At 38.6% G+C, this 25,882-nt stretch overlaps 1 protein-coding gene across 16 annotated transcripts in view; it reads left to right on the top strand.

Moving 5' to 3' along the window:
* MPPED2 (metallophosphoesterase domain containing 2) overlaps nt 1-25,882 on the top strand; it is a 196,542-nt gene that overhangs the window by 13,654 nt on the left and 157,006 nt on the right. Inside the window, exon 3 of one of the 16 annotated variants that reach the window (XM_065528358.1) lies at nt 6,364-6,386. The exons of the other annotated variants lie outside the window; for them this stretch is intronic. The gene's annotated coding sequence lies outside the window, so the exon portion shown is untranslated. The remainder of the gene's footprint in view (nt 1-6,363; nt 6,387-25,882) is intronic. 16 annotated transcript variants of the gene reach the window in all.

Below are 25,882 nucleotides of genomic sequence, written 5' to 3' on the forward strand. Positions count from 1 at the left end.
ACCCCTAACGCTCACACAGAGGAAAAGTTGTGTCAGTGGATGAATGAATGAATGTCTGGAACTCTGTAAAATGGCACTTACTAACAAGGTAGAAATTAATTTTGTTACAGAGTTGGGCTGCATTTGCTATTTAAAAAAAATTTGAAACATACACTTCTTTCTTGGTAAGCCACTTTCTTATTTTCATTACAGATTCATCACTGTCCTGCACATTAGCATGGTGGCCATAATTTGTAAAATGTTCTCAATCTGAAATTCATTGTAGAAATGCTGAATGGCCCTTTTAGTTTGCACTTTATATATAAACACTGGGTATTTTTGTTTTCTTTTCTCATTTATTTTTAAAAATAAATTCTTTTTCCTATACACTCCCTGAGGGCACCCGTCTTGTGGTCCGTGACAGTTGGACTTCATTTTAGAGCTGACTTTTTTCCTATTCTGTACAATTCTTTGTTTGCACTCGAGCATTAAAGAAGCAATCTAAAATTAGATTTGTTTTTTGTCCATAGGAATTTGTTCCTAGAACCCTAGCTGTATGTTGCATAATTGGACAGTGTTTTTTGTTTATTTGGTTGTTGGCTACTTGACTTTCTGGAAGAGTAAAGAATTTTGGTGAAATAAAACAAATCCTGTCTTCTATGTTATACCTGGATTTTGGGTTTGGAAAGTTACCTACATTTGTAGGGATAAAGAACGACTCATAGAGAAAGCATAGTCATAATCAACTCATAGACATATCCTGCAACCGGGAGCCATTCAGATCACCTCTCCTTACAGACTGAATCTATCTAACTCCTGCTCTAAATACAATTTTTGTTCTTTAAACTTCTTTCATGGGGATATTTTGGTAAAAATTATTCAAGTGGCAAGACAAACTAAACAGGCCATAATGAAATAGGTAGTTTGTATTTGTGACATACATGATTTTAATTCTGAGATTTTAAAGCTTATGAAGATGAGCTTTTAAGATGTAGAAACAAAGCTAATGCTGCTGAATCTACTGCATCCTGTATGGCAAACTCTAGATAATTCTGAACTGTTTCCAAAAAGGAGAAGCTTACTGAGTCTTGGAAGATCTATTCATCAGTTTATTTTTCTTCTTTTTCAGTATTTCCTTAGCTCTTTCCTTCCCATGTCTTTTTCCCTTTTGGACTTTCACAGTATACTGGAAACTAGATGTTTAAGTAGCTATCCTAGCACGGTTAGACTATTATTTCAATATCAGTATGTACAAAACTGCCAGACTTTTGCAGACCACCGTGTTAGTCTTCTTTTTTTTTTCTTTTTTGTTTTTTAATGTAAAAAGTACACTTAGAGGCTTTGTCTGTGTGGAAACACTAACTCTGCAAAGAGGAAACTGTTGGATTTATTGGCTCTTGCAGTATTTGGGTCTGCATATTTTTGTTCTATTTTGCTTTGAAGATTGGTTTTATTCAATTTCTTCCCCTGTGGAAGGGACAAAATATATGCAAATAAGAAAATGCATTTTTGCAGATTTTTAATATTTTTTTCTTCTTTACCACAAATCAAGAATATAAGCTTCTCTAGTTGATTTACATTTTTGTGCAAGTTTTTATTAAGCCTCAGAGCTGTTGAAACTAGTTTAAAAAAAAACCCAAAAAGATAAAGAAAGCCAACATCACCATGGAATAGAGGGAACAGATAACTTTTTCACATTTGATAGTATTGATCTTTAAAATTCTAAGTGAGAATTAGACCATTACCGAAGTTCCTCTGTTGGTAGTGGCTTCCTTAAAAGACTGCAGGACTCTACATCAAAACATGGACTCTACTGAAACTCACATTTCTTTGTACAGACTGTCTCTGAAACCTTCCAGCTCAAAGATTTGATAATTCTTGGATTGGAAAAATATCCTTTCCTGTCTTGCTATGGGCTTTTTTGGCATTTATACTGATTGGCTAAGAAAAGTGGCTTACTTGTGGTATTTGGCTTTAGGTATTTGGGCCAAAGACCAAGTTTCAAACCTTGTACATATTTGTACACTTAGCTTAAAATATGTTTTGAACAAAGACTTTAAACTGAAATCAAGAAAAAAGTTAAGTCTCCCACCAGCTAAGCAAGCTCAGCATGTTTCCCTAATTTCCTGAAAGAGTTAGCCTTCTTCTATGACATAGGCATTTTACTAGCTCTGTTTAAGTCCTGAGTCAGTTCTGGAAAATTTTTCTCCAGTTTATTTTATTTTGCTTTGTCTGGAGATTTGAAAGATAACCACCGAAGCCTATCAAACTGTACTCGATTTTTTAATCATAAAATTGTACCTATTGCTCTAAGCACCTTTTATTTAATACATTCTATGTTTAAGAATGATACGACTTTTATGTACTGGTTCTGCTTGGATAGTGCTATGGTTTGAATATTTGTGCCCCTCCAGAATGCATATGTTAAAATCCTAACTCCAAAGGTGATGGTATTAGGAGGTGCGGCCTTGCAGAGGTGATTTTCTCATGAGGATGGAGCCCTTATAAAAGAGGCCCCAGAGTAACCCCTTGTTCTTCTTTCATATGAGGTTACGGTGAAAAGATGCCTGCCTATGAACTGGGAATTGGGCCATCAGCAGACATTGAATCTGCCTTGATCATGGACTTTCCAGTCTCCAGAATTGTGAGAGATAAATGCGTGTCGTTTATAAGCTACCCAGTCTATGCTATTTTGTTATTTTGTTATAGCATCTCGAACAGCCCAAGGCAGGTAGGCAGGGAATATAATGGGAAGATGAACTTTATAGAGGAAAGAAGAGGAGAAATTGGGGTATTTGTGAAGGAGAGAGGGAGAAAGTAGGAGGGAATATGTAGCAGATATATTTGTGAGATCATAACTCCTCCTTGGCAGTTATGATGTCCCGCCCTTGGGCTTGACTTTAGCACTGGGAGCGGGTCAGCATCCCTGGACTTCAGTCAACAAAGTTCCTCTGTTGAGACAAAATTGCACCTTGGCTTTCTAGGGTACATATGCTGACTCAATATACCAATGAATCTAGCATATGAAAGGATCAGGATAGCAATTTTTGATACTTTGATACTTTGAATTTTTGATACGCTCAGACCTATGTTGATCTCTGAGAAGCAACGATTTTTGGGGTAATTCAAAACTTTTAAGGCTTGTATTTCAATATTTTTAAAAAAATCATTTGACAAATAGTGAACTCTGAACTGGCTTTCAAGAAATGTAAGAATATCTGAAGTTGTGATTTCCCAAGGTTTGCCATCTGTTAGTATCTAGGAGACTTACCATATGTTGTGCTCAAATTCTGACTTTTACAGGTTAACTTGTTTTCACTTTGTTCTTCACTCCTACATTTTGGGCACAGCTGGTAGCACTGAAACCTATCTTGACTCAATAAACTTAGAGAAAAGAATGGGGAGGGGTGAGTCTTTGGGAAGAACCAACAGGCTAGGAGGTGTTGACTCCTAAAGGATATTAATTCTTAATTCTTCCATAATGCAGTTCAAAGAGTCTAATGCTTTCTTCATGTAAAATACATGTAAAGGCTTGGATATTCTGTTTTGTACAGTAGTGTGTGAGTCCTGTTCTAGCCCCTCTTGCAACTGACCCTCCTGAGAATTCGGAAGGGAAATAATAATCCCATGGGAGTCTGTTTGCTCCATGTTGTGTCCCTTGGTGGTGGCGGATAGCTCCCCTGTTTTGCATCTCTCCATCTCCACCCCACCACGATGTTAATGGCTGTCGGCACGCTCCACTGTTTATCTTGGAATTTGATCCCATCATCTTGGCAACCAAACTGGGACCTTTACCGCTCAGATTGTTTGTCATTTGTTGTTAATTATCTGTTACCATAAATTCTGCACTTTGAGAAAAAAGGGAATGTTTTGAAATATTTCCTCCAACATGTAAGTGGAGCTTCATTTTCTGTGGACAAAAGAGAACAACAACAAAAAAAATGAGCCCTTTTGGGAGCTGGTTTTAGGGAAATCAAGTGCCCTGGTTTTTCAGACGGGCTCAGTGAGATCCCACTAATGCAGCCAGGATTTGCACTGAAAGAACCTTTGCAATTCAGCAATGGTCTAATACAGACCATTAGTGACAGGTACTCCCCATTGGAGGGAAGAAATAATTTAACTTTAAATAAGGGGTTTTGCTTTTTATCTCACTCTCTTTATGCCATAATTGTGTTTTTTGTGTGCTAGGGCCTGTTCCCTTCAGCCACTTCTTCCTTTTTAAAGATGATTAAAACAAAGCAGTCCAGAGTGAGAAGTAGCTTCTGCCTGCCTGTCTTTATGAGGTGTTTATTTTGTCAAGTATAGAATTAAAATGAGCTTTCTAGTCATTAGTGGATTTTAGTCCTGGTCTCACACTCTGCAGGGAGGGTCGTGCCATGTTGTAAACAGATAGCACTGTTTTGCAGGGTGCTGTACCACAGGCTACAGGAATCATGGTTGAGCTTAATATCTTCATAAAGCGGTAAACGAAAGAACATGAAAGAGAGAGAGAGGGAAAGAATGAAGGTTTGTATTTTAGAGGGAAGCATTTGAGAATAGAGTGACTGTTGCTAAGCAGAAATCTGGGCACAATTAAAGTATTTAAAAATGAAGTCATTTGAGAAGTTCCAAAAAGAAAAAAAAGGTATACCCAGAACTACTACTAGTGTCTGATCTTTATAGCAGGGATCATAATCATATGTGCTTCAAAAAGTAATGGTGAGGGTTACAGAAGATAATGCTTAGTGCCCAGTACAGCACTCAGTGCAGTGTCTAAATGCTCCATGTATGGTGGCTATTATTGTTAACAATATCATGTATCATTATTGCCTCTAAAACATTAACATGAGCTTCTGCAGTTTTAATAGTGACATATAGTCCCTCATCACTATAACATTTTTCGTGCCTTTAAGTTTGGTGTGTCTGTTTTATTCTTGTCAAGAAGTTTTACGGTTTTGCTGTCTCCCAGGGGAGACACAGGGAGGGAGGGATGGAGTCTCTGTTAACCTGATAGCCAGGGGCAGAGACTTAATAAACACTTAGCTCCCTGCCTGCTGCCTGGGACAGTGTAACTCTCAGTGATGTGTCTTTTACTGGAGTTGTGGAATTTGCTTGGGCGAAAATGTTCTCAGGTTTATAGGGGTTCATGATAATAGTGTCGGCCCTGAAATAAAGCACCGTTTCTAAATATTCCACTTCCATTATCCTTGTATGTCTTCTCTGTCAGTGTTTTTCAAAGGGGACAGGATAAGTGCTTGGGCACTACTTTAGAACACAGATTATAATCAGACTTTGGGATTAAGACATGAGTAGTAAATGTATTAAATTAGTGACTTAGTAACTGTTCGAGTATGAGAATAAGAAACTGGAGGGAGGAGATTGGGAGCTGGAAAAAAGCACCCTCTGATTGCTCTCGGGGAGGCTGGGAAAAAGAATTTAACACTTTGAATTTTTTAGGAGCCATTAAAACTCTGATGGGATCAGATTACTTGACTGCACATCTGAAACATGAAACTCTTGCCCTAAACCGTGCAATTGAGTTAAGCTCAAAATTCTAGGCCTCCCCCTAAGACTGGCCTCTGGGTAAGCCTCATTGTTGATCACAAAATGATTTCCTTTGAGAGGAACAAGACTACAGTGAGGTTTTTATGGCCAATTTAGTCTGTGCATTGGTGCCAGCCAGACTTTTGGCAAGAGTTAGTGCCAACTTTGGTGATCTGTCCACCGAATTTTTCCCAAGGTCTTCAAAACCGTTTGGATTTAGTGCTGACATCGAAGGAAAGATGCATTATAAGTCCAGCTTTCTAGGCACACCTCTTGTATTTTTTGTTTTTTCAAGTAGAGAGATGCTGAGAGGTGCCAGAGAGCAACAGGCTGATCCGTGGCCGTAAACTTTGAGTCACAAAAGAATGTGGACGGTCTTCTTCCCTAAACACTATTTTCTCTCTCTCACTTTGTCACATTTTTAGGGAGCCCCTGTCTTCTCTGTGGATTAGGTGTCCCCCTTATACATACTCCCAAACCTGTGAGTGGTACTGTCCTTTGGCTGTACTTATCATAAATATATTCTTGAATTGTTTGTGAAATGTCTGTCTTCCACTAGGATATAAGCTCTATGAGGGCAGTGACCTTATCTTTTTCTTTTTATTTATTTTTTGCTGTCTGTATTCACAACACCTATCACAATGCTAGGCATGTTCTGGAGACTATATAAACACCTGTTGAATGAATGAATGAATGAATGAAAGCTGAGTTTGCAAGGATTCGAGGGATTAACATGTGCTTCCCCAGGAAGTGAGTGCTGCCTTGCAATCACTCATTCATTTTGGGAGCAGGTATGTAGACTTGAGGATGTACTTGGCTTTAAAAAGGGTAACTTATGTAAGTCTTCCGTGTTTTTTTCAGGATGGAGCTGGATGAAGCTCAGAGTGAGTATTTCTGATACTCATACATTAATGCTGTCATCTCTGCCTTCAGTTGACTTTTGCTTTGACAATAGTAAACTCTCAATTCTAACACAGGAAAAAATATCAAAGCTTCCACTTTCAATTTGACCCTAGAGATTTGGGTTTTCTATATTGTTCTTTAATTTAAAAATGGAGGCATTGAAAAGTATATTGTTTTAACTCCTTATAAAATGCTCACTTATTGATCATATTTGGAGTCAACAATTATCAGTCAGAAGCGTGAAATTAATTAAGATATATTTCAGCCCACTTACCTGGAACCCGACAACTGCTCCTAATATGTGGAGTTTACTTGAAATGAAGACCTGAAAACGGGTCATCTGTCATCATGGGAATCATGCATTTTGAATAAGGCGAACCAATTTTTATTCTATACTCTGATGTTTAATGACTTTACATTTTTTTAAATAGTAAACACTGAACATTTTTACATAACAACTTTTTGGACAAAAATCTGTGATTTGGGTTAAATACAGACAACACTGTCATAACAGTATTGGTATGACAGTGATAGAAAACCTTTCTTAAAAACATTGACTTGAAGGTAAAACAAAGGAAATTCAAAGTAAGTATGCAATGGAGTTCTAATTATGGGTGACTAAACTGCAAACCCCTTGAAAAGCAAATGATCAGGAAAAGATCCTGCTGTAAAGTGCCAGGCTTAGGAAAATTTTACATGGCCTAGAAGTTAAAAGAGGGGAGATACTAAGAAAGAGAAGTCTGTATTGCAAGCACTTTTGGGGCAGGAAGTTTTTAATTTAGATGACTGACTTCAGGTTTTCTCTCTAACTTTCCCTGTGGCTGTGTCTACTAAGGAAGGTGTTGTATAATTAGACTTTCTGGAGATGCCTTTTGGCTGAAGACCTAATTGAGTCTCTGGACTTGAGTGCAGGGTTGGAGCTGGAGGAGCTTTTTGCCCTGCAGGTAAAGGCGCTTTGATGGACCTACCTCTTTGATAAGTACCTGTGGGGCTGGCAGTGACATTGTTTAGGTAAAGTATGGTTTAGTAATTGAGGAGTCAGTGCTCCTTAGTATATGAAAATCTTTCTTTAAAATAGGGAAGACACCAAAATCCACATGCGCAATTTAAATGAGTCTGTATTCTGCATTATAAATATGCACCGGATGCCAAGTAGAAAACCGGAACACTCTCTCAGGATGCTGTTAGGGCCAAGCGGAATCTCATTAGGGACAGCTTCAAAGATCAGTTCCTCGTGTCCATAAAAACAAGTGTAAATTATCTGGTGCGCGCCTGCTGTTAGCAGTTGCGGTGTTGCATTATGCATGATTCAAGACTGCACAGGGGAGACACAGGCTGCACGGAGTTCCACAATGTATGTGGGGATTTCTCTACCCATTTTTTTCTTTTTGGTGCTGAGTCCTACATTTTGGAAATTTATTGGTGTGTTTCAGTTAATGGAGGGTGTCATATATAACCCGCTCCTACATTTTTGATGAATTGGAGTCAGTTCAGAGAGAAATGATAAGGTTCTGAATTGTTTACATGAACAGCCACACTACTCAGATTTATGTATCTTGTTTGCTCACACATGGAGTCAGATTGGGGGGCATGAACGCATTCCATGCACACAGAATTGAGTGCATTTGTTTCAAGTACTCTCTCCCTCATTTTGGTCTCTTGGCTAGATTTTTAAAATAAGTATGAATGCTCAGTAAATTAAGAACATGTAGTCGAGTTTAACATATAAGGCTTCAATAAATAGTTTTGAAATAAATGCCTGAGGGTCTGGAAATATATTGCTGAGCTTTATTGCCTGAGGAGACAGGGAAGCAATATAGTGTTTAAGAACATGGATTCTAGAAGCAGACTGCCAAAGTTTGGATCTTGGTCTCACTCTTACTATCTGTGTGACTTTGAGCGAGTTACTTGACCTCTCTGTGTTCTCATCAATAAATGTGACCTCTCTGTGTTCTCATCCATAAATGAGGGAAGCAAGTAGTACCTTTCTCAAAGGACTGTTGCAAAGGTTAAATCAACTGCTTTAAGTATAGTACCTACCAAATTTTCTGGGGACGTAGTAAGTTCTATAGAAGTGTTTCATTTTGGTGTTATCATCATTATCAGAGGTAAAAGACCTTCCAGTGCAACTGGGCATGACTAGGTACAGAACACCCAGAGCCTGAATTTATAAGCATATGTGTGCTTGAATGGATAGATATACATGAAAGCTGAGGGCAGACAAAGTCAGGGAATGATTACCTTGGGGTCAATTAGAAGAAGCCACTAAAAATACAAAATGCTTAGTAGATGTGTATCTTGCCAGCCCAGGTGACTCAGGGAGATAAACATGAGATCTTGAGAAAAGGTTAAGACATAGTAGCAAGAGAGAGTTAGCTTTCCTCTAGCCAGAGTAGAAGAAAGGGTTTGTCAATTTCCTTTTCCCAGTTGTTTCTCAAGACCTGTTCCCAGAACAAAGAGGCATGTGGGAGAAAGAGCAAAAGATCAGCCTTACATAGTGTCAATGACTTAAATCCATCAATTTCCCAGCACTAGTTACCTCCATTTTGAAATTTACATTCGTTCCTATAAGGGGATACCCACACACAGCAATATTGCCCTTTCTAGACTGGAAGCCCTACAAGGGCAGGATTGATGCTGGCTGATCTCGAATCCTCTGCCTTGTCCATGAGTTCAGTAACAAATTCATCTTTGACAAAATAATAAACAGTCTTCAATATGTATTTGTCCTGTCATTTTGTCCTCACAGTAAATGTATGTGGGGATTTCTCTACCCATTTTTCTGTCTGAATTCTGTCTGAATTCAAAATCTCCCCACCCTCTTTAGAGTTGCCCCTGCTACTAACATGCTCACCCAAGCACTAGTTAATGGCCTACCATGCTTGCTTCGGTGTCTCTCCTTATAGTTTGCTGAAATTGCCCCTACCATCTCTTGTCACTTACTCATCAATACCTTAAGAATGGTTTGTTGGGAGCTCTCATATTTTGGCACTAAGTGATTGAGGCTACCTTGGGTATTCTGTAGAGGTGAGCTGCATCAGCATTACTGCCTGAGCTCCGCCTCCTGTCAGATCAGCTGTGTCATTGGATTCTCATAGGAGCCCAAACCGTATTATGAATTGTGTGTGTGAGGGATCTAGGTTGCTTACTCCTTACGAAAATCTAATGCCTGATGATCTGAGGTGGACCAGTTTCATACTGAAATCTACCTCCTCATACCCCCATCCATGGAAAAATTGTCTTTCACCACACCTGTCCCTGGTGCCAAAAAGGTTGGGGACTGCTGATCTATAGGATAGGGAGGGAGGAAATGAGCAAGGAGAGTGGGATGTCTGGGGGAAGCTGGGTGTCACTGAAAATGTTACAGTATATGAATCAATAAGTATTTATTGGAAGTAGCATGGGATACAGGGATCCTGGTTTTGCTTCTCGTTTTAACCCCAATGCATAGTACAGTGCCTGACACATAAATAATTATTGATGAACAAATTAATGAAGGAATGTTTTATTGGGTTTAGCAGTCGGGATAATATAGAATGATAAACCCCCAATCTTTGTCTGCTAGCGTGTCTTGCCTGTTTAGAGAGACAATCAAATTCATCTGAAATAAATAATATTTAATAAAATAATCACGTGTGCATTATTGTTAATAGAATATCAAGGTTCTTAAAGTACTTTTGTGCTGTACTCACTGTGAAGGAAATGGAAGTAGAGAATTTTACGTATAGCCTACTGGCAGCCCAGAGAGGTTGAGTGACGTGCTCAAGGTCAAGCAGGACTGCTGGTTTCTAGTACAGAATGTGACTCTTTATGACCCTTAATAAGCTTTGGTGCCTAAGGAACTTACAGTTTGGGGCAGACAATAAATGCTAACTGAGTAAGAGAAGCAAGGAAGAATTCAAGAACATGTCTAAAATAAGACTTTTTGGGCATCTACCCTAGTTCTACTGAAATGCTTTACAATGTTATTTCCTAGTTTTTCCCTGTAGGCATGCATCAGGTTTGACTATTCTCCCAAACGTGAAAGAAGGTAGGCTTCCCGTAGGAGGCACCCTGTGATGGAAAGCAGCTTAAAATAAACAGGAGCAGCTATTTTCTGCCCTGGAGGATCACACTTTACTTTCATTTCAGAATATGCCCTCCTGTTTCTACCACTCTTTTGTCCTTTGGTTCTTCTCAAGTCTGGCAGCATCTTCTGGCCTTATGGGCTTCAGAAACCACTGCCGTTTCCTATTCGGAGCCTGTGCGCACTTGGACAGCAATTGCATTTTTGCTTGGTTGTGGGAGTTGAGAAGTGTGTGGCCATATGCTGTGGCTTGGATAATGGCTTACATTTCAAACAAGTTAGATGTTTTCTGGCCCACTGCTTGCTGTGTGTTGAAATGAGCAAACCTATATGCTTTTAGGTCTTTCCATTTGGAGACATGAAGATGAAAGGTGGGATGCTTCAACCCAGTATATTTTACAAAGCTCAATTTGAGTGTGGTTTTCAGACCTGACTATGGCCGAGTATCAAAGATCAAGGGTAACTTCAAAGGCACCATTTTTGAGAAATCCACAGAGGTTACTATTTGTAAATGATGTCTCTGACCAAAAGGAAGTGGTGTTATTGCACAGAAAATTGCTTCTGTTCTCTGTCATTGGTGTTGGCATCACTTGGTAGGCTACTGAAGTGCATCTTCTTCATTAGGGTGGAGAAACCCTGTGGTCACAGGTTACTCCACAAGGAGCACTTTTAGCCACAGGCAATTTTCCTTTTGGAAAATGTCGGGTGGCAGGTGTGTGAGGTATCACATTAAACTTCATGTTGGACTGCAGCTGGGCCAAAGTTGGCTTTGGCAATAACCCTCTTTGCCTAGGTTGCTACAGATCTAGCTATCAGTAAGGCTGCAGGCAGACTCCTAGGATGTTGGTGCAGTGGCTGGTGACTGGGCATTGGTTTATTTGCCGGAATTGAGCCAGTATTACCTGTTAGACCTTTAAAAACAGCATCACAGGACATGCTAGAATTCTTCCAGCTCTGTTGCTTTTCTGGGAAGTTCAGAGACGGCATTTGGCAGTAAACTCACATTCAGTTGAGACTTTGAACTTCACATTCAGTTGAACTATTGAACTTCATAATGGGGAAATTATCTAATAAAAGCTCTAGTTTTTGGTGATGATTAAAAACAGTGGCTCTGGAATGCTCAAGACCCCAACTTAGCAGGCAGAGAAGTTCATAAAATACGCATTGTGAAGAGTCCAACTGGTGAATATACTGGCTGTAGCAGTATTTATTTCACTGTAGAAATTATACATCTCTGCTGTCCATATTGAAATAAGTGTGTGTGTGTGTGCGCGCGCGCACACCCACATGAAGGTTTAAAATTAAACATAGATGAAAATGCTTACAGAACACTTCTTTTGGCTATTTAAAAAACAAATAAAACATTGGACATGTTTGCATGTGGGTTGAACACCTCAGCTAACGATTACTCACACAGTTGACCTTGTTTTCTATTCGGGGCACCAAGAAGCCACATTGTTAAGCCTATTGGGTCAACCCAGGGTTCATGTTAACATCATTTTTCTTTCTGTGGAGATGTAAAGGTCATCAGCCTGATTGTTTTCTTTTTCTTCCGCACCAGGTGGGGGGTAGCATGATTTTTGCATGACTATGGGCCTGCTCTATAAATAAGCAGATTCAGTCCTTTGTTTTCAATGTAATCAGCAAGATTGCATTTGCATCGCCTGTAAGTGAATCACATAAGTGAAATTACATTGCCTGCATCTCATTTGGTATCATAAAATGTTATGGGATGCAGGCTGTTTTTCCTCTAAGTAAAGTGTCTTGAGTTAGTATTAGGGTGCTTGCTTTCATTTTCCTTTGTGACCAAATTTGTGCATTCTACAGAGCTAGGGCTTGTATTTTCACTTATGTTAGTTGCTAGAGAAATACTCATTCATGTCCTCTAGAATGAGCTAAGATATTGGTTCAGTAGGGGGTAAATGGGAGTTTTAAGACTATCTCATGTCGTGTAGCAAGTGATTGCTAATCACTTTCTGTCGTTTGTGACAACTTCTGCTTACTAAGAGTAAATGCCAGTCAGTGTTGGTTGGAAATACAAAGCAATCTGAAGCTTTTCAGGCAGTTGGCCACAGAAAATGGTTAACATATTTTTTTTTAAACTTGTTAGTCATCTTTTTTAGTAACTACTATGCAATACATATCTTAATTGGCCCTTTAAGAGGTATCCCTAAGACAGAGGACTCAGAAGTCATTGTAAGATTCTCCCACTTATTTTCTTGAAAATAAATAGTTAAACACAATAAAAAATAATTACTGACTTCAAAAGTCAGTAATTTTGGTGACAAATAAGAATGCTCTATTTCACATACCACCTCCCCTCTACCCTGAGGTTTTCTTAATTCATGAATGCTGGTGGAAGTCAAAGCAAAGGTATGAGGTCTTAGATAACCTATAACACAGTGTGGTTACCCACAAAACATCTGTTTGTTGACTACATTATTGATAAAACTCCACAAGGCAACAGGCAGCTATAGTGCTCATTATGCCCTTTGCTTACATATGAAGACTATTTTCAAAAAGAAAAGGCGTGCCAGTCATAATGATATACCAACACAGTGTAGGTGCTTGATACAAAATGCTCTTTGGTTATTTGGAGAGGTATTAAATTTAACATGCCTCACATGGAATAAAAATAATGTATTTTTGAAATTACATTTAAGAAATAAAATGTTTTAAAAATAACTTTCAAACATAGCTTACAATTTTTTCTATAAGACTTTGAAGGAGATTTGCAATTTTGTGTTTGCATATTATTTAAAAGAATGTATCTGGGAAAAACATTTCATATGGAAGGAAAAGATTGAGTATAGTTTCTTTTTAATTAGTAAGCTTTCAATTGACACATCATACAAGCTAAAATGTATACAAATTAAGCATGTTCATGCAATAAATTTCCACAAAGCAAAATACTCGTGTGATCACAATTAGCTATGGTTTTAAAGATCATTTTGTTTGTTTTAGTTTGCAAAATAATATTATGAAATCATAAGAATTTAAATATGATTGCAATTTACAATAAATTTTTATTAATAAAAATTGTGAAGACCTTTGTTACTATTGCTGTGTGGTTTACAAAGAAGATAATTTTGAACATTGGGATCCCATTGGGCTCCTATAGATTCTGCTGCAGCTGGGTGTTTCAGGGCATCGAGTTACATATGTGACTATTGTGACTTTTATTTCAACTGGACTCTAAGGAATACTTTTCATTAGTAGTCATTTAAGATTTCCTGGAAGCTCTTCTCTGTGATTTGAAAAATTCTCTGGATAATATTTCCAAATTGATGACCTTCTGGAGTTAAAACAACTTTTTTTTTTGGTCTAGCTTTAAAGATATCTTTATTTTCTATTCCATTCATCACCATTTTCTCATTGAAAAAATTAACCATGCTTATCCCACTTCAAATGAGCAGCTGCACTTTGAAACTAGATCCTTCTTTTGGCTGTAATTGTCCAAATGAGGAGGACCAGGTTTGCGGACTGTTTGAAAAGAACTGGTTGTGGCTCAAAGCATTTTTCTGCTTTCAATTTTTCTCTTCAAATTTTAGTGTATTCTCAAATCAGGAAAAAAAAAAAAGAAGAAGAAGAAGAAGAAAGAAGGAAAGAGGGAGGGAGAAAAGGAAGAAGGAAGAAAGGAAGGAAGGGCTGGGCAAGGTGACTCCTGCCTATAATCCCAGCACTTTGCGAGGCCAAGGCGTTTGAGACTACCCTGGGCAACATAGCAAGACCCTGTCTCTATCAAAAAAAAAAAAAAATAGCTGGGTGTGGTGGCATGTGCTTGTAGTTCTAGCTACTTGAGAGGCTGAGGTAAGAGGATTGCTTGAGTCTGGGAGGTAAGGGCTGCAGTGAGCTGTGATCAGTCCACTGCACTGTAGCCTGGGTGACAGAGCAAGACCTCATCTCAAAAACAACAACAACAACAAGGAAACAAAAAAAAAAAAAAGAGAAAGAAAAAGGGGAAAAAGTTTTACAAAGTACATATAAGCAAGGCAGTTCTTACCTGGGAATAGCTGAACTTACAGCTTTTGAGGAAAGAGAAAGATATACAGGATGATCCCAGAATTTCAGCTTAAGAACGACTATTAGGTTTGAAGTGTGACTATAAACTACTCAGCCAGACTTTTCTTTTATTTTTGATAAATTTACCAGAATAGGTAAAATAATAATAATAAAATGCATACAAAATATATAAGTGTATGTGTGTGTGCATATTCTATTGGTTGACCAATTCCTGCAATACCAATATTGCTGAAAACAATTATGAAACCACTTTGAGGACTGTCCTTGGAGCCAGGTCATGGGCACATAAAGAAAGAGTTCTTCATATTTTCCAGCCACAGACATTATCTTTACTCGTATTTATTTATATCTTCCTAGCAAGGCCCTTATGGTTCCAGTTCAACATGCCCAAGGAATAAAATTCATTAGTGAGGTCTCACATTTGACTTTCTCCCTCTGACCGTGAGGCTCTTCAGACTTACCAGGCTAAATGTTTCTTTGATTGGATCCCTCATGGTCATTGCCATGAAGAGCTCTCATATACATATTACTATAGCAACTTTTCACTTCTCTTCAGATATACTGGACTGACTGTCGGAAGGTTGACCCAGCAGTTGATCCAGATCATTCTATATAAATGGGAATATGGGAGACTGAAATAATTGCACATTCCGTTGTTAACGGCACCAAGATAGCTGATTAGAGATGTTTATTGATTGGTTATTTAGCAAGTAGCCTTTACTTAAAAGAAAACAAAAGGAAACTAATAATCGTAATAGATGGACATGTGCTAAATCTCATAATAACTAGAAAGAATATTTGTAAATAAACATGAATTATAGCTCTGTTTATTACACAGTTGTGAGAGCTAATAATTTGCCTTGACATAATAGCTGCTTTCGAGCTATCAGCGTCATGAATACATGAAAATATCTATAAATTTCCAAAAGTATATTTGAATGATTATATTTTGTATTATATGAAATTACACATTTTCTCCAACAAAATGTTTTAATTCATATCTCCAGTTAAGATAGAAATATTCTAAAACTTACTTTAACATTGTAAATGACCTAGCAAATACAGCTGTTTCAGAGTTTTGAGATATATATCTATACAATATATATTTTATATGCATATATATATATATTTGCTTATTTGACACAGTCATTCTTTTATTCATTCACTCATTGAATTCCTGCTATGTGCCAGGCACACAAACTACCTAAATCTAGGACTATTTAACAAATTGAAATGATAGTCTCATAAATGCATTATGGGGGAAAATGGCTCAATGTAATGCTCGATGTATCAGTCTTGATACAAAATTTGTGATAACCTGGAGTGTAAAACTAACCCCCTTATGATTTTGATTTTTTTTATTCTGATGATCTTTTCCTCATCTTATTGCCCTAACTTGGTTCAATACTGCTTTTGGGGAATCCTTTGTCTCTCTTCTTACATTTTCTGGACTATAGGGTGAAACGGCTTAAGTCAGAACAAAGAGACCAGTCAAAAAGAGCCAAGGCAGACAAGGCAAAATCCACAGAAATGATAATAATAGTAACAATAATAAATAATATGGCTACCATTTATTGAATGCTTATTGTGTACTAAGCCAAGTGTTATTTGTCATAATACATTATATCATAACCCTAGGAAGTGAGTGGTGTTGTTCCCATTTTGCAGATAAGAAAACCAAGGCTAAAAGAGGCTGCCAAGGGTGACCTGGGTTTTACAGCTTGTCAGTGACACACAACTTTGCCTGAATCTATAGGCCATGCTAATCTGTCAAGGGGGCAGTGACAGACTTGTGGATTTGACTATTTTCTTTTCTTTTCAAACAATGTTCATGATAAAACCATGTGGAACTGAAGTCATTCATGAAGAAGCATGAGGTAAATGCAATCCAAACCCACAAACATATTTTTGGGTAGTTCTACCGATTGAGGTCTGGTACAGAAGCATGACCTAGGATGACATCTTCACTCAGAAACAAATATAGAGGAATTCATTATTTGGAGGTTGGGGAATGGCATAGAGAAGAGCATATTGGGTTAAGAGTCAAATGGTGTAGGCCTCCATTCCCTACTCTGTAAAATAAGACTAATACTGGTTAGAGCAGATGGCCTCCAAGGATCCTTACATTTCAAGCATTCTAAGCTTTTAGGCTGAAGTTACTTAGAATTCTTTGTATTACTAGTTCCTGGACTTTCCACTGAAAGGCTGCAGGGATTGATGATAATGCAGGAGAGAGTGGCAAATGGAAACCTCACTCTCGTAAGTCGTGGAATTACAGAAGGAACACTCAAGGCTATTAACTTTTTCAGCTGAACATCTAAAACTGAGTGGAAAAATTTAAGAATGAAAACATTTTCTCTACCTTGAGGCATCTTTGGCCTATGGAAGAAAGAGATTTCCTAAAAGAACATGTCAGTATGGGAGTATTAAAAAAAGATGTGGAGACTGGACTGAAATGAAGAATTTGAGATTTCAGGGGAATGTGCAAAGGATTTGTTTTTTTCATTGGTTCATAGATATACTCATTGTATTGGTCCATTTTCATACTGCTATGAAGAAATACCTGAGACTGAGTAATTTATCAAGCGAAAGAGGTTTAATGGACTCACAGTTCCACATGGCTGGGAAGGTCTCACAGTCATGGCAGAAGGTGAAGAAGGAGCAAAGTCATGTCTTACATGGTGACAGGAAAGAGCATGTGCAGGGGGTTTGCCCTTTATAAAACCATCAGATCTCGTGAGACTTATTCACTATCATGAGAAGGGCGCGGGAAAAACCCGCCCCCATGATTTAATTACCTCCCACTGGGTCCATCCCATCACACGTTGGGATTATGGGAGCTACGATTCAAGATGAGATTTGGCTGGGGACACAGCCAAACCGTATCACTCATCTAAGAACCATGTGAAGAGTAGCCTGAAGTACTCTAGATCTGGAAATTCCTAGTTTCAGCCTTGCCACTGATTCACCCTTTGATATTAATATCTGGGTCTCATTTTCTTATCTGTAAGATATAAAGTAAGTTTCTAAAACTGCTTTCTGGTGCTACAAATCTGTGAATCGGGGTATCTTGATATCACTATAGCAAGAGAGTCACAGTGTTGAGGTGGTGTTTGGGGTGCCTGGACTGTCAAGTGGACTGAGTCCTGGCTGAGTGACCAGTTCAGAGGACATGGACTAAAATAGTTTCCATGAGGAGGAAGAAGAAAAGTCCAACATTAGGCAAATAATTTGTAGTTGAGTGAGAATAGTTTGTCCTGTGGGGTGAGATAAGTAGATGATGGTAATTCTGCTGTCATTTACCATGGCATCTGGGAAATGGTGGAGAAGGCAGAATAGTCTAGACCAGTACTGCTGTGGAATCTGGGAGACTATCTGCATTTGGGACTGGTGTTAATTGTGGGTTTGGAGAGGACAAGAAATCACAATGAGCAATGTACTTAGAGAACTGATGTCAGGCCTAAGGACAGACACACATGGAGATCTTCTAACACAAAGAGAATGTGGTGCAGGCTGGACATGGTGACTCAGGCCTGCAATCCCAGCACTTTGGGAGGCCAAGGTAGGCGGATCATTTGAGGTCAGGAGTTCAAGACCCACCCGACCAACATGGTGAAAGCCCATCTCTACTAAAAATGCAAAAATTAGTTGGGCATGGTGGCAGGCCCCTGTAATCCCAGCTACTCAGGAGGCTGAGGCAAGAGAATCTCTTGAACCTGACAGGTGGAGGTTGCAGCCAAGATCGTGCCACTACACTCTACCCTGGGTGACAGAGTGAGACTCTACCTCAAAACAAAACAGCCTCTAAAATGTGGAGCAGGTGACAAACATGTAATAGATATTTTGGAGTTTCAGAGCAGAAATTTTAAAACGGGAGACACCCTTCAAGGAACAAGGACATACTGCAGTCCCTGGAGTTGTGGTAGGACAGCAAAGCTTAACAATAGGAAAGAGGCAGAAGCCCATTTACTAGAATTGAAGTGAAACACAGCAGCGGCAGACAAGCAGAATGACTTGTCCCTGAGCTGTGTGAAGCCTGGATTAGGATTTTTCTGAGTGCCATCTATAGTCTGGGTAGGTTTAGGAGCCTGACCTTGGACTGAGTTGAGTGATGGGCATAAAGTTGCCATGGTTCTGTGTAGGGGACTGACATGAGGGCGGAGAACCAGTCTCTGCAGTTGAGAAATTCACAAAGTACCCGAGGACTCTACGTTGGGCAGGCTGCCTCAAGACAAACCAAGAAGCCTAGGAAGAGTGTACTTTTTCTTCTCAGTTCTTGGTTTGCTTCATGAAGTTAACAAAAAGAAGCAATAGTCCTAGTTTCTTAATCTCTAGGTCCTTGACCTTATGCTTATGATTATTTACACTCATAAATTATCAGTGCAATATGACTCCCTGACAGCTTCCTCCTTCTTGCGGTATAGGCTTTTCTTTGTGTTGACAATAATTCTGCAGTCCTTACACTTTAATACTTGCTCTGTGCCAGAGATGGTACTTGGCATTGTAGGTACCATATTTAACATTCAAAGAACCCTTTGAAGTGGCTACTTATCCCTCCTGCATGTGCCTTGAATTAGAATTCAGGCCTAGCTCTTATCCTGACAAAGTCCATTGTTTTCCATTAAGCCATCCTTACTTTCAACTTGAAACAGTTTCTTTCCTGTTTCTCAATCTTGTTTTAACAGGAATGATGAAGATTTTCTAAATTCTAGCTACTGTGCCTAGAAGTGCAAAAATGCTGTTTTCTCTTTGCTTAAACTTTAACTGCTTAAAACAAAAATTTGTGTTTGTTGTTTGTTTGTTTGAAATGCAAATGCAACTTAGAAGTTGTTTTGTAAGACCACACAACCATTTTTAAATTCAAAGACTTAGCTTTGAATCTTGGATTTTAAGATGAAGGTCATGCATGTGCATGTGGGTGTTAAAAGAGCCTTGGTAATTGTGATTTCTGATTTCAGTGTTACATTCTATGACTATTGCAAGTTCTACATTGTTTTATCTACCTAATCCTTGCCTTTCTGCCTTCTTTGTTAAAAAAGAAAATATAATGAACACGATCTATTATTTAAAAAGTATGTTTTATGGTGCAATTCATGGCAAATGGTGTTAAGTGGTGATGGAACAGTGATTTTTGGAAATAAACTGAGTAGGGCAAGAGGAGAAAAGACGGAATTCACGTCTGCACCCTTGGTTTGTGTTGGAACACAGGCTGCAGAGGTGGGTGGGAGGTGTTTGTGCTCTTCCGTGTGCTCACTGTGGGTGGCCAGGCCTGTCGAGAACATTATTTTATTTATCTTAGAGGAGTTGCTGTAATTGTTGACCAGAACTACTGGCATTTGGGGTTTACACATCACTGGACTCAGGGTCTGTTGGCATTTGAAGAGGAGGACTCACGGTGATTCTTACCTATGGTGAAAAGTGATGTAGCTAGTTCCCAAAATGACCTGGTTCATGACCACAGGCAGGCCCCATCCTTAGGGCTGTGTGTCTACAAATCTTGTCTGGGCTTGACAGCTTAAAAGCCTTCGGGGGATATAGCAAAGGGAAATGGTTAAGAAAATTGTGACAAAACTAACCTATGAAATATCCCATAGCCAGTGAAAACGTTTATAAAAAGTCTGCAGTAACATGGAAAATGCTGACGTTATAATGGTCTAAGCGGAGAGAAAAAAAAAAACAGAAAGAAAGAAAACCCAGAATGTAACATTTTGCATGCAGAATGATTCCAATTATATTTTTAAAATGCATAGCAGAAAGATGAAATGGAAAGATACCAAAATGTTACTAGTAGCTATCTCTGGGAGGCAGAATTATGGGTTCATCTTTCTTTGCTTTTTATATACATATTCTTAATTTTACTAAAGTTAATTATCCCTAACTTTAGTAAGCATATATTATATAACTAGGGTAAAAAAAAAGCATTTTCACAATAAAAATATAACTTCTTATATTTTGGGGAAACTCTCCTTTGTGGATTGGGGAAATTTGTTTGTGCCTTGCCATTCTGGCTTTGCAGATGGCTCCTGTTTGACCAGATTAACACAGGACATTGTGTTCAAGAACACCTATCTGATAGGAGTACTAAGGTGCTATAGAAGATGGCAGTTTTAGTAATACCGGTTGAATAATAATTTTAAGAGATGGAGTTGACTTATGAAGTATAAAATGACATTTTATTCCCCAGTTAGGGTGTAGGATGCTTTATTATCTGTTTATGAGAAACCTGCATTTGGAACACTTCATCAAGGAGAGTTTTCAGGTTTTTTCAACCTAGTGAAATTAGGGCAATCCTGAGACATTTTGCAGAGGCAGAAATAACAAGAAAACAATTCCAGTAATTATTGGTCATTTATACAATGCTCAGTGCATTCTCATTACTTCTTCTTTATAATATCCTTGTGAAGTATTTTTACCCCTAACGCAGACGTGAGAAAACTGAAGTATGAGGTTGAGCAACTTGCCCATATTCCAGAGGTTGTCCGTTTGTGTATTTGGGATTTAAATCCATGCTGTTTGTTTCTAGAACTTACTATGCTCATAAAGTTTGCTGGAGAGTCTAGAAAATTTCATGCGGGAATTGATGTTAGACCATCTGTTTTTCTTTTAAACGAAATAAGAGATAGAAGCGAATAATACTTGGATCAGTAAAAACACCTGACAAAAGACAGCACTTTTCAGTTTTCAGAGTGTTTGCCTTTTGACAATATCAAAGTGGACCAAACTAGAATTTCATAAATTTATTAGATATTTTAAAAGGAATGTATTTGAAATCAAGAGAAAACTTGTAATTTTTCAATTTAGCATTGAGTTTGCGTAGACAAAGGCATTGGACTGGGAGGCACTATAATAGTGGGTAAGCTGAGGAATTATGTTCCCCTTATAACAGAGCCCTCATGATTTGTAGCATGTCTCATCATGGGGAAATTATGTAACCTCTTAAGTCCAGTATTTCTCATCTGGGATTAATGATACCTACCTTATAGGGTTCTCACAAGGAATCGAGGTAATGTTCATAAAGTGCTCGGCACAGTGCCTAAGCGCGGGAATAGTGTTCATTGATGGTAGTGATTATTTTTACTACTGAGAGTTAGGAAGTATAGAGTGTGGATCCAGTTCTGCTGCTAACATTGGCCATGAACTAGTCACTCAACCCTTCTGGTTCTTAGACCCCAATGGGAATCATAACAGTGTCCTTTTTACCGATAAGATGAGAATGAATGGAAATTACATATGAGTCAACTTTTTGAAAAAGTATGAAGGATTCTACCAATATACATGATAAAGATGGAGGGGAATAGCAGGCAGGTCAGAGGGGCAAAGTGGTTAACTTTCTTTGGGTTTAAGTCCTAACTGGAACTTTCTCACACAAGTCCGGTTTGCATAGAGCAAGTTGAGTGAATTATACTCAATCACTTGTGAGAAAACACTTTAACTCAGAAACCTAGCATTACTGCTCCCAAATTTTCCTGATGTTTGGCCTCTCGTCACGAAGGGGTCTGAACTGGACCTGGCGGGAGATCTTATTGCATTTTTTCCCCAGGCTATGCTTTCTGGTTAGTAAAGTGTCCCAGACAGGCCTGGCTCAGGTTTTACTCTTTCACTCTGGAGTGAGAGGAGAATGGAAATAGCTCATTTCTTCAGCGGTGCAAGCCGTGGAAACATCAAAGGTGTGTGTGAACTTGTCCATACCATTCAGGCCAAGTGCTTATAAAAATTATCTGCTTCCTAAATTGCCACCAGTGGTCTGCGAAGTTTTGCTTTGGTAAACTCCCATCAAAATTCCTGACTATTCTCACATCCCCTCTGCAGGGCCATAATGGGAGTACTGAAGGGCCTTGGCTCTGGAAGCAAACATTTAAGAGTCAGGGCAAACAAAGAAAAATTATATTCTAGTCCCGCTGCACTCATTGAAATGGGTTCAAGATACTCAATGTGTTTCCTAATATAGATAACATGCTACAGCAGGGGTGGAAAAGACACGATGATTTCTTTGGAACTAGGAGCTGGTTTGTTGTTGGGGATTATAAATCTTTTCACTGACTATTTCTCAGGCCACCATTCACCCTAGATTCCTACAGGAATCACGTTGCCTCCACGGAACAGCCACAGCCCCAGCGCTAATCAAATTTAGTCTATCACCCAGGACTGCTTCCCTACAATGGACACTGGGGGGGCATTGCCCGTTAAAATACTGAGTCATTAGCACTGTCTTGAAAACAAATCTGAAGGCTTGATAGGTGCTACTATCTTATTATTATTTTTAAAAAGCAATTGATATGGGAGTGGGAAGAGGGGCTGATTTGAACTTAACATGCCCCCTTGGCCACCCCTCCCCAAAAGATGATTTAAAAACAGGCAGTGAGCCAGAGAATTTTCAAGATTAACTTTCTCACATGGAAGAGAAAAATTATTGCAGTGCCCTTTAGCTAAGTACACTCACTTCATCCTTTATCGATGGCGGCAGTCACGTGTGTACCTCTTCATAAGGAAGAGAGCTTGAAACAATCACAGGGCAGAACCTCCAGAGGCTAGAGCTGGGATGAGCTCTAACAGTACGGCACAGGGAGTACCTGTAAGGTTTTTGTTTTTGTTTTTAGGAGAAGGCTTTTTGAGGAAGTAATCTTCCTGCCCAAAATTCAAAGTTAAATCTTTTCTATCTTATCCATCATTGCTCTAACAGAGACAGTTGATGTTCCTGAGTTATAGGAGACTTGCAAGTCTCTACAGTAGGCAACTTTGTAGAACTCGTATGTATAGATAGTGGGCCTTTTACGGTTTAGCATTCACTTGAGTGTATGAGGGAATAAAAAGGAGCAAACAGATGGGATTATGCAAACATGGTGCATTAAGAGTTTTGAGTAAACTTTTAGCAAATGTTGACACAGAACTGAGAATTCTCTGAAGTTTATTCTCCTGTCCAAAGTATCCAAGAAAGCAATTGACTGGAAATAGAGCAGGGGAAATTTTAATGTGAACCATAACAAGACCAATGAAATGTAGAAATGACATATAACCAGGTACAGAAAGAAAGCAGTTATGTCCAGGATAAGAGCAAGGAGGTAATTGGCTTTGTGTGTTATTTTCATGTGTGTAGAGGGATGCATATGTGTGCACATTGAATGCAAGCTGTTAAAGTATGTTGTATAAAGTTCGATCTGTCTAAAATGTGGTTTGCACTTTGAACCCATATTTTTTTGTTGCTTATAAAGTTTAGAATAAAATAACCACTTATTCCTGAAGGGTATTTGACTTGGCGAGTGGTCACAACTGTAGTCATGATAATTTGGTGTCTAGGTTTTTATGTAAATTGGTACCTGGATAATGTATTCCTATTTGGCTTTAGTAATCTTTATACAACTGTGAAGTAGAGAGGTACAAGCTTTAACAAATTTAGAAAAATTCAGGTCACCTGACAAATGCAGTGTCCCCCTGGGAATTACCTTCTTTGTAAATTTGGCACTATGACTCACCTTTGTTGACCCTTTCATGACTCTTTCTTTAATTTATGTTTCTTTTATGTCAAATGACATTACTCCAGTTCTTTGCTTGGTGACCTAACCTTTCAAGTCCCAGGTAAAATGCACCTTCTTTTGTGAAGATCTACCCATTTTTAAATAGAACTAATTTCTTTCATCAATATTTCTCATAGAAGAATCTCAATAATGATGGCTAACACTTACTGAACATTTGATATGCACTGGGCCCTTTACAAGCAATAGTTACTTAAGCTGGGCATGGTGACTAACACCTGTAATCCCAGTGCTTTGAGAGACTAAGGTGGGAGAACCACTTGAGGCCAAGAATTGGAGACCAGCCTGGGCAACATAGCAAGTCCCTGTCTGTACAAAAAATAAGAAAATAAAAATAAGCCGGGTGTAGTGGCACATGCCTGTCGTCCCAGCTACTTGGGAGACTGAGGTGGGAGAATCCCTGGAACCCAGGAGTTCAAGGCTGCGGTGAGCTAGGATCACACCTTTACACTCCAGGCTGGGAGAGAGAGAGACCCCGTCACTTAAGAAAAAAAAAGATAGTTACTTAATTTTTGTGTTGATAGTCAATCTTATGAGGCAAATACTATTATTATCCCTAATTTATAGATGAGGTAAATGAGGCTTTGAGAGGTTTAGTAACTTGTCCAGAGTCTCACACATAGGCAGTGGGAGAGCCATGTTCCAAAGCCAGGTCTTGTGAATTCTGTAAGTGACCTCACTGTTTGTTGAAGTGACCTCTTAATCCCTTTATTCTTTCTCACTCTTCCTCCCCAGTTTGTACATAGGTATATATAATTTGTGGTCACATTGATTATAGTTTGGTATGTATGCCCTCCCAAATAAAAATGTGAGGTTCAAGATAGTAAAAATGGCATCTTGGTAACCTCTGCAAAAGAGTAATTTTTAAAAAATTGACTTATATACAGATATACAAATGCTTGTCAGAAAATTTACTTAAGTTGTTAATGAATGAGGGAACCAAGAAAGTTGTAACAAATTTGTAGAACCATTAATTTACATGGAATTTAAAAAATGCTGAAATTAATTGCAAATGGATCAAAAGTGGAGGGGAAGTCGATTGAACCTCCACTGGACATAATTTATTTGCATCTGTAGACAAAAATTATTTGCATTGCTTTTCGTTATCTGTAAGTTACAAAGTTATACAATACAAAGAACATAGGCTCATGGTTTAGATAGGCCAGAATCCAAATTCTAACTTCCAAGCTTAATGTTTGACCTTAAGTGAAGTTTTGAGAATTCAGAAAATCACAACACATACCCATACACAAACATCACACAGAAATTTTGAGAAGATTAAAGGTAATAATTTAGAAAAATCCCCTGGCACATAGTAAATACTGCTACATATTAGGGTTGATTGTTTGTAGTAATAAAGCCGCTATCAGAGTTCTACCTGTAGTTGTTGCTTACTAAATGTTTGTTGAGTGACTAAATCAGGAGTGAACAAACTTTTTCCTGTTGAAAGAGTTCTAGACATGTCACTCCAGTTGTAGCACAACACAGTAGATGGTAGTTCTCTTGGTTAGTGTTTGAAATTACTTAACAATGGAATTGCAGTCAGACCTAGATTTGATTCCCCTCTCAACCACATAATAACTGGGCAATCTTGGGCAAGTCAGCCCATCACGTCTACAACTTGGATATGCCAACTGTTTTGATTTAATTTAATTTAATGTAACTTAATTTAGGAGAGCTAAGTAATTAAACATGAGGCCAAAGTACGTAAGAAAGTGGCAGTTTTTTATTGCAAATATGCACACACTCTCAGGCGAAGTTCTCTGGTCCTCAGGTGTGGGGGGCCAGGGAAGTCGCGCCGGCGCTCTGGGGTGATGTTCTCTGGTCCACAAATGCTGGGGCCGAAGAAGTCACCCCG

The sequence above is a fragment of the Macaca fascicularis genome, chromosome 14 (assembly GCF_037993035.2).
Source record: "Macaca fascicularis isolate 582-1 chromosome 14, T2T-MFA8v1.1".
NCBI classification, from domain to species: domain Eukaryota; kingdom Metazoa; phylum Chordata; class Mammalia; order Primates; family Cercopithecidae; genus Macaca; species Macaca fascicularis.